This window comes from Pseudoliparis swirei, chromosome 20 (genome assembly GCF_029220125.1).
Source record: "Pseudoliparis swirei isolate HS2019 ecotype Mariana Trench chromosome 20, NWPU_hadal_v1, whole genome shotgun sequence".
In the NCBI taxonomy this organism is placed as follows: domain Eukaryota; kingdom Metazoa; phylum Chordata; class Actinopteri; order Perciformes; family Liparidae; genus Pseudoliparis; species Pseudoliparis swirei.
This window is the reverse complement of record NC_079407.1, coordinates 1835443-1843801: the sequence shown is the minus strand read 5'-3', so window position 1 is coordinate 1843801 and position 8359 is coordinate 1835443.

The following is an 8359-nucleotide window of genomic DNA, read 5'->3' as shown; positions in this document are numbered from 1 at the left end:
GGATCTCCGGAGCCGGTCTGGTGTCAGGCAGATCCCCACGGAGCAGTTGAGATACTATCAGCGCTGCAGCCTGCAGCCACGGGCTCAACCGACAAGAACCCCGAGACACAACGAGGCCCTCACGGACAGACGGATCCATGTCTCCTTGAAACACACTCTCTAATCACTCTCGAATCACTCTCGAAACACTCTCTAATCACTCTCTAATCACTCTCTAATCACTCTTTGAACACTCTTTAAACACTCTTTAAACATTCTTTAATCACTCTCTAATCACTCTCTAATCACTCTCGAATCACTCTTTAAACACTCTTTAAACACTCTCTAATCACTCTCTAATCACTCTTTAATCACTCTTTAATCACTCTTTAAACACTCTAATCACTCTCTAATCACTCTTTAATCACTCTCTAATCACTCTCTAATCACTCTCTAATCACTCTTTAATCACTCTTTAAACACTCTTTAATCACTCTTTAATCACTCTTTAATCACTCTTTAATCACTCTTTAATCATTCTTTAATCACTCTTTAATCACTATTTAATCACTCTTTAAACACTCTTTAATCACTCTTTAAACACTCTTTAATCACTCTTTAAACACTCTTTAAACACTCTTTAAACACTCTTTAATCACTCTTTAATCACTCTTTAAACACTCTTTAAACACTCTTTAATCACTCTTTAATCACTCTTTAAACACTCTTTAATCATAAACACTCTTTAATCACTCTTTAATCACTCTTTAATCACTCTTTAATCATTCTTTAATCACTCTTTAATCACTATTTAATCACTCTTTAATCACTCTTTAATCACTCTTTAATCACTCTTTAAACACTCTTTAATCACTCTTTAATCACTCTTTAATCATTCTTTAATCACTCTTTAATCACTATTTAATCACTCTTTAATCACTCTTTAATCACTATTTAATCACTCTTTAATCACTCTTTAATCACTCTTTAATCACTCTTTAATCACTCTTTAAACACTCTTTAATCACTCTTTAATCACTCTTTAATCATTCTTTAATCACTCTTTAATCACTATTTAATCACTCTTTAATCACTCTTTAATCACTCTTTAAACACTCTTTAATCACTCTTTAATCACTCTTTAAACACTCTTTAATCACTCTTTAAACACTCTTTAATCACTCTTTAATCACTCTTTAATCACTCTTTAATCACTCTTTAAACACTCTTTAATCACTCTTTAATCACTCTTTAATCACTCTTTAATCACTCTTTAAACACTCTTTATTCACTCTTTAATCACTCTTTAGTCACTCTTTAATCACTCTTTAATCACTCTTTAATCACTCTTTAAACACTCTTTAATCACTCTTTAATCACTCTTTAATCACTCTTTAAACACTCTTTAATCACTCTTTAATCACTCTTTAGTCACTCTCTAATCACTCTCTAATCACTCTCGAATCACTCTTTAAACACTCTTTAAACACTCTCTAATCACTCTCTAATCACTCTTTAATCACTCTTTAATCACTCTTTAAACACTCTAATCACTCTCTAATCACTCTTTAATCACTCTCTAATCACTCTCTAATCACTCTCTAATCACTCTTTAATCACTCTTTAAACACTCTTTAATCACTCTTTAATCACTCTTTAATCACTCTTTAATCACTCTTTAATCATTCTTTAATCACTCTTTAATCACTATTTAATCACTCTTTAAACACTCTTTAATCACTCTTTAAACACTCTTTAATCACTCTTTAAACACTCTTTAAACACTCTTTAAACACTCTTTAATCACTCTTTAATCACTCTTTAAACACTCTTTAAACACTCTTTAATCACTCTTTAATCACTCTTTAAACACTCTTTAAACACTCTTTAATCACTCTTTAATCACTCTTTAAACACTCTTTAATCACTCTTTAATCACTCTTTAATCACTCTTTAATCATTCTTTAATCACTCTTTAATCACTCTTTAATCACTCTTTAATCACTCTTTAATCACTCTTTAAACACTCTTTAATCACTCTTTAATCACTCTTTAATCATTCTTTAATCACTCTTTAATCACTATTTAATCACTCTTTAATCACTCTTTAATCACTCTTTAATCACTCTTTAAACACTCTTTAATCACTCTTTAATCACTCTTTAATCATTCTTTAATCACTCTTTAATCACTATTTAATCACTCTTTAATCACTCTTTAATCACTCTTTAAACACTCTTTAATCACTCTTTAATCACTCTTTAAACACTCTTTAATCACTCTTTAAACACTCTTTAATCATTCTTTAATCACTCTTTAATCACTATTTAATCACTCTTTAATCACTCTTTAATCACTCTTTAAACACTCTTTAATCACTCTTTAATCACTCTTTAAACACTCTTTAATCACTCTTTAAACACTCTTTAATCACTCTTTAATCACTCTTTAATCACTCTTTAATCACTCTTTAAACACTCTTTAATCACTCTTTAATCACTCTTTAATCACTCTTTAATCACTCTTTAAACACTCTTTATTCACTCTTTAATCACTCTTTAGTCACTCTTTAATCACTCTTTAATCACTCTTTAATCACTCTTTAAACACTCTTTAATCACTCTTTAATCACTCTTTAATCACTCTTTAAACACTCTTTAATCACTCTTTAATCACTCTTTAATCACTCTTTAGTCACTCTCTAATCACTCTCTAATCACTCTCGAATCACTCTTTAAACACTCTTTAAACACTCTCTAATCACTCTCTAATCACTCTTTAATCACTCTTTAATCACTCTTTAAACACTCTAATCACTCTTTAATCACTCTCTAATCACTCTCTAATCACTCTCTAATCACTCTTTAATCACTCTTTAAACACTCTTTAATCACTCTTTAATCACTCTTTAATCACTCTTTAATCACTCTTTAATCATTCTTTAATCACTCTTTAATCACTATTTAATCACTCTTTAAACACTCTTTAATCACTCTTTAAACACTCTTTAATCACTCTTTAAACACTCTTTAAACACTCTTTAATCACTCTTTAATCACTCTTTAAACACTCTTTAAACACTCTTTAATCACTCTTTAATCACTCTTTAAACACTCTTTAATCACTCTTTAATCACTCTTTAAACACTCTTTAATCACTCTTTAATCACTCTTTAATCATTCTTTAATCACTCTTTAATCACTCTTTAATCACTCTTTAATCACTCTTTAATCACTCTTTAAACACTCTTTAATCACTCTTTAATCACTCTTTAATCATTCTTTAATCACTCTTTAATCACTATTTAATCACTCTTTAATCACTCTTTAATCACTCTTTAATCACTCTTTAATCACTCTTTAAACACTCTTTAATCACTCTTTAATCACTCTTTAATCATTCTTTAATCACTCTTTAATCACTATTTAATCACTCTTTAATCACTCTTTAATCACTCTTTAAACACTCTTTAATCACTCTTTAATCACTCTTTAAACACTCTTTAATCACTCTTTAAACACTCTTTAATCACTCTTTAATCACTCTTTAATCACTCTTTAATCACTCTTTAAACACTCTTTAATCACTCTTTAATCACTCTTTAATCACTCTTTAATCACTCTTTAAACACTCTTTATTCACTCTTTAATCACTCTTTAGTCACTCTTTAATCACTCTTTAATCACTCTTTAATCACTCTTTAAACACTCTTTAATCACTCTTTAATCACTCTTTAATCACTCTTTAAACACTCTTTAATCACTCTTTAATCACTCTTTAATCACTCTTTAGTCACTCTTTAATCACTCTTTAATCACTCTTTAATCACTCTTTAAACACTCTTTAATCACTCTTTAAATAAATAAATTACACCAACAAGTAAAGACTGAACTGTGTCTGATGGGTTTTCAATCCCTTCAAAATAAAAGCCCTGGCCGTGACGCTGGAGTCCTCGTGAACCTTGCCGTCAGTGAGCCGTGAACTTGCAGGTTTTCCTCGTTTCCATGACAACGAGCAGCTTCAGGTGTGTGTGTTGAAGAGGTTCCTCTGAAGAACACTCAGGAGAGACTTTTAAAACTAATAGAAAGTATGAAGTGAGAAATAAATGAAGTGAGTTTCTTCATAACGTTGAAGCTTCGTGTGAAGTCGGTTTCATATTTGATCACGACTCATTTTCATGTGTTTATGCTTCAGGCGGAAAAATAAACGTTTCAATGACTTCATTGTTGTGAAAGATAAACACGAGAGAGGACTCACAAAGGAGGTATTATGAAGACACACACATAAACACACACACACATAAACACACACACATACTCACACACACACACATACACACACAAAAACACACACATACACACATATACATACACATATACATACACACACACATACACACATACACTCACACACACATACACACATACTACATACACTCACACACATACACACACACATACACACACACATACACACATACACACATACACTCACACATACACATATATATATATACACATACTCACATACATATACACACATATACACACACTCATACACATACACACACGCATATACACACATACACACACACACATACACACACACACATACACACATACACACACATACACACATATACACACATACACATATATACTATACATACTCACACATACTCACACATACGCACACATACTCACACATACTCACACATACGCACACATACTCACACATACTCACACATACACACATACACACTCACACATGCTCTCACACTCACACACACATACACACTCACATACTCTCACACTCACACACACATACACACTCACACACACTCACACACACATACTCACACATACACACTCACACACACATACTCACACATACACACATATACACACTCACACATGCTCTCACACTCACACACACATACACACTCACACATCCTCTCACACTCACACACACACATACACACAGATAGACTCACACATACACACACTCTCACACACACACTCTCACACACACACTCACACACACACACACACACGGTGAACCTCGTGTTGCTCCTTGATGAAACTCGATGATTCCGGCGGACGCAGCGCGGCGTGCACAAACACGTCGCCGTGGGCAACGGCGGCCACGTGGCCCGTGTGGCTCGTGGTCGTGCCACGATGGCTCCTCTCCACCGGGACCCGGGAACAAGGCGAAGGCCGGCCGGCGTGTCGCCGCACATCAGGTGAGAGTTCACCTGGCGAGGGGGCGGGGCTTAGTGTTTATATCGATGTACATGGACATGTTCATTTAAACTAGAGACTGAGACATAAACTCAATTCAATTCAATTCAGTTTATTTGTATAGCCCAATTTCACAAATTACAAATTTGTCTCGGAGTGCTTTACAATCTGTACACATAGACATCCCTGCCCCAAAACCTCACATCGGACCAGGAAAAACTCCCAAATAACCCTTCAGGGGGAAAAAAAAAGGGAAGAAACCTGCAGGAGAGCAACAGAGGAGGATCCCTCTCCAGGATGGACAGAACAATAGATGTAATGTGTACAGAAGGACAGATTTAGAGTTAAAATACATTCAATGAATATGACAGAGTGTATGAATAGTTCATAGTAGGCATATTCCACGATGGAGACCTCCACGATCCATCAGGCAGATGGCGGTGGGGAGGAGGAGTGGGCGGAGTCTCAACAGTGGGCGGAGTCTCAACAGGACAGTGGCGCAGTCAGGAGCAGGAATTCCACGACCCAGACCTCAATGATCCATCAGCAGATAGGATCTATGCCGTCTCATAGGGTCCGATGACCCCATGAGACGTGAAGTCAAAAGGACTCCGGGGAGCAAGCAGAGTTAGTAACGTGTGATTGAGAGATGAAAATTCATCCTTAAGGAGAGGAAAAGAGGAGATAGGTACTCAGTGCATCCTAAACGTCCCCGCAGCTATAAGCCTATAGCAGCATATCAAGGGGCTGGACCAGGTGAACCTGATTCAGCCCTAACTATAAGCTCTGTCAAAGAGGAAGGTCTTCAGTCTACTCTGAAACGAGGTGACTGTGTCTGCCTCCCGGACTGAAATTGGAAGCTGGTTCCATAAAAGAGGAGCTTGATAACTAAAGGCTCTGGCTCCCATTCTACTTTTTAAGACTCTAGGAACTACAAGTAGTCCCGCATTTAGTGAGCGTAGCTCTCTAGTGGGGCAATATGGTACTACAAGCTCCTTAAGATATGATGGAGCATAATAATAATAATAATAATCATTTATTTTATATAGCGCTTCTCAAGGCATGCCGACATCCCGAAGTCGCTTTACAGAGTCCAGTAGTCACACACACAGTCATCCCGGTGGTGGTAAGCTACATCAGTAGCCACATCACCAATCAAGGCTTTGTAGGTTAAGAGAAGAATTTTAAAAGTGATTCTTGATTTTACTGGGAGCCAGTGCAGAGCAGCTAGTGCAGGAGTGATGTGATCTCTTTTCTTAGTTTTAGTGAGAACACGAGCTGCAGCATTCTGGATCAACTGGAGGGACCTAAGAGATTTATTAGAGCAGCCTGATAATAAGGAGTTGCAGTAATCCAGTCTCGAAGTAACGAACGTGTGAACCAATTTTTCTGCATCTTTTTGAGACAAGATGTGCCTGATTTTTGAAATATTACGTAGATGAAAGAATGCAGTCCTTGAGATTTGCTTTACGTGGGAGTTAAAGGACAAGTCCCGATCAAAGATAACACCAAGATTCTTTACAGTGGTGTTGGATGCCAGGGCAATGCCGTCTACAGAATCCACATCACCAGATAATTGATCTCTGAGGTGCTCAGGGCCGATTAAAATTACTTCGGTTTTGTCTGAGTTTAACATCAAGAAGTTGCAGGTCATCCATGTTGTTATGTCTTTAAGACATGCTTGAATTTTACCGAGTTGGTTGCTCTCCTCTGGTTTTATCGATAAATATAGTTGAGTATCATCTGCATAACAATGAAAGTTTATGGAGTGTTTCCTGATAATATTGCCCAAAGGAAGCATGTATAAGGTAAATAAAATTGGTCCAAGCACAGAACCTTGTGGAACTCCGTGATTAACGTTGGTGGTTATCGAGGCGTCATCGTTTACAAATACAAACTGAGATCGATCTGATAAATAGGATTTAAACCAAATTAGTGCCGTGCCTGAAATGCCAATCGACTGCTCCAGTCTCTGTAACAGGATGTCATGGTCAATGGTGTCGAATGCAGCACGAAGGTCTAACAAGACCAGTACAGAGAGGAGTCCTCTATCAGCACGAAGGTCTAACAAGACCAGTACAGAGAGGAGTCCTCTATCAGGACTAAGGTCTAACAAGACCAGTACAGAGATGAGTCCTCTATCAGCACTAAGGTCTAACAAGACCAGGACAGAGAGGAGTCCTTTATCTGCTGCCATTAAGAGGTCATTTGTAATTTTCACCAGTGCCGTCTCGGTGCTGTGGTGTTTTCTAAATCCTGATTGAAATTTCTCAAATAAACTATTATGATGTAGAAAGTCGCACAACTGATTTGCGACCACTTTCTCAAGGATCTTGGAGAGGAAGGGGAGGTTAGAGATCGGTCTGTAGTTAGCCAACACCTCTGGATCCAGTGTGGGCTTCTTCAGGAGAGGTTTAATAACAGCCACCTTGAAGGAGTGTGGTACGTGGCCTGTTAGCAGAGACACATTGATAATATCTAATAGAGAGCCGCCAATTAAAGGCAAAACGTCTTGAAGCAGCCTCGTCGGATGGGGTCCAAGAGACAGGTAGACGTGTTCAAGTAGAAACCGTTGAAGATAATTGGTCACGGTTGATGGGAGAAAAGCCTCCAAATATACACCAGGGCATACAGCGGTTTCCAAGGCCATTCCACTTGAGGACAGATTGGCACTGGTTATGGGCAAGAGAATATTAATCTTGTCCCTAATAGTTAAAATCTTTTCATTAAAGAAGTTCATAAAGTCATTACCACTGAGGTTTATAGGAATGCTCGGCTCCACAGAGCTGTGACTCTCTGTCAGCCTGGCTACAGTGCTGAAGAGAAACCTGGGGTTGTTTTTATTTTTCTATTACTGATGAGTAATAGGCTGCTCTGGCATTACGGAGGGCCTTCTTATATGTTTTAAGACTATCTCGCCAAACTAAGCGGGATTCTTCGAGATTAGTTGAACGCCATATGCTCAAGCTTTCGTGACATTTGCTTCAGTTTGCGGGTCTGAGGGTTATACCAGGAGCAAACCTCCTCTTCCTCACTGTCTTCTTCTTCAGAGGGCTATCGAGTCCAGTGTCATTCTCAGAGAGCCTGTGGCACTGTCAACAAGATGATCAATCTGGGACGGACTAAAGTTAGACCAGGAG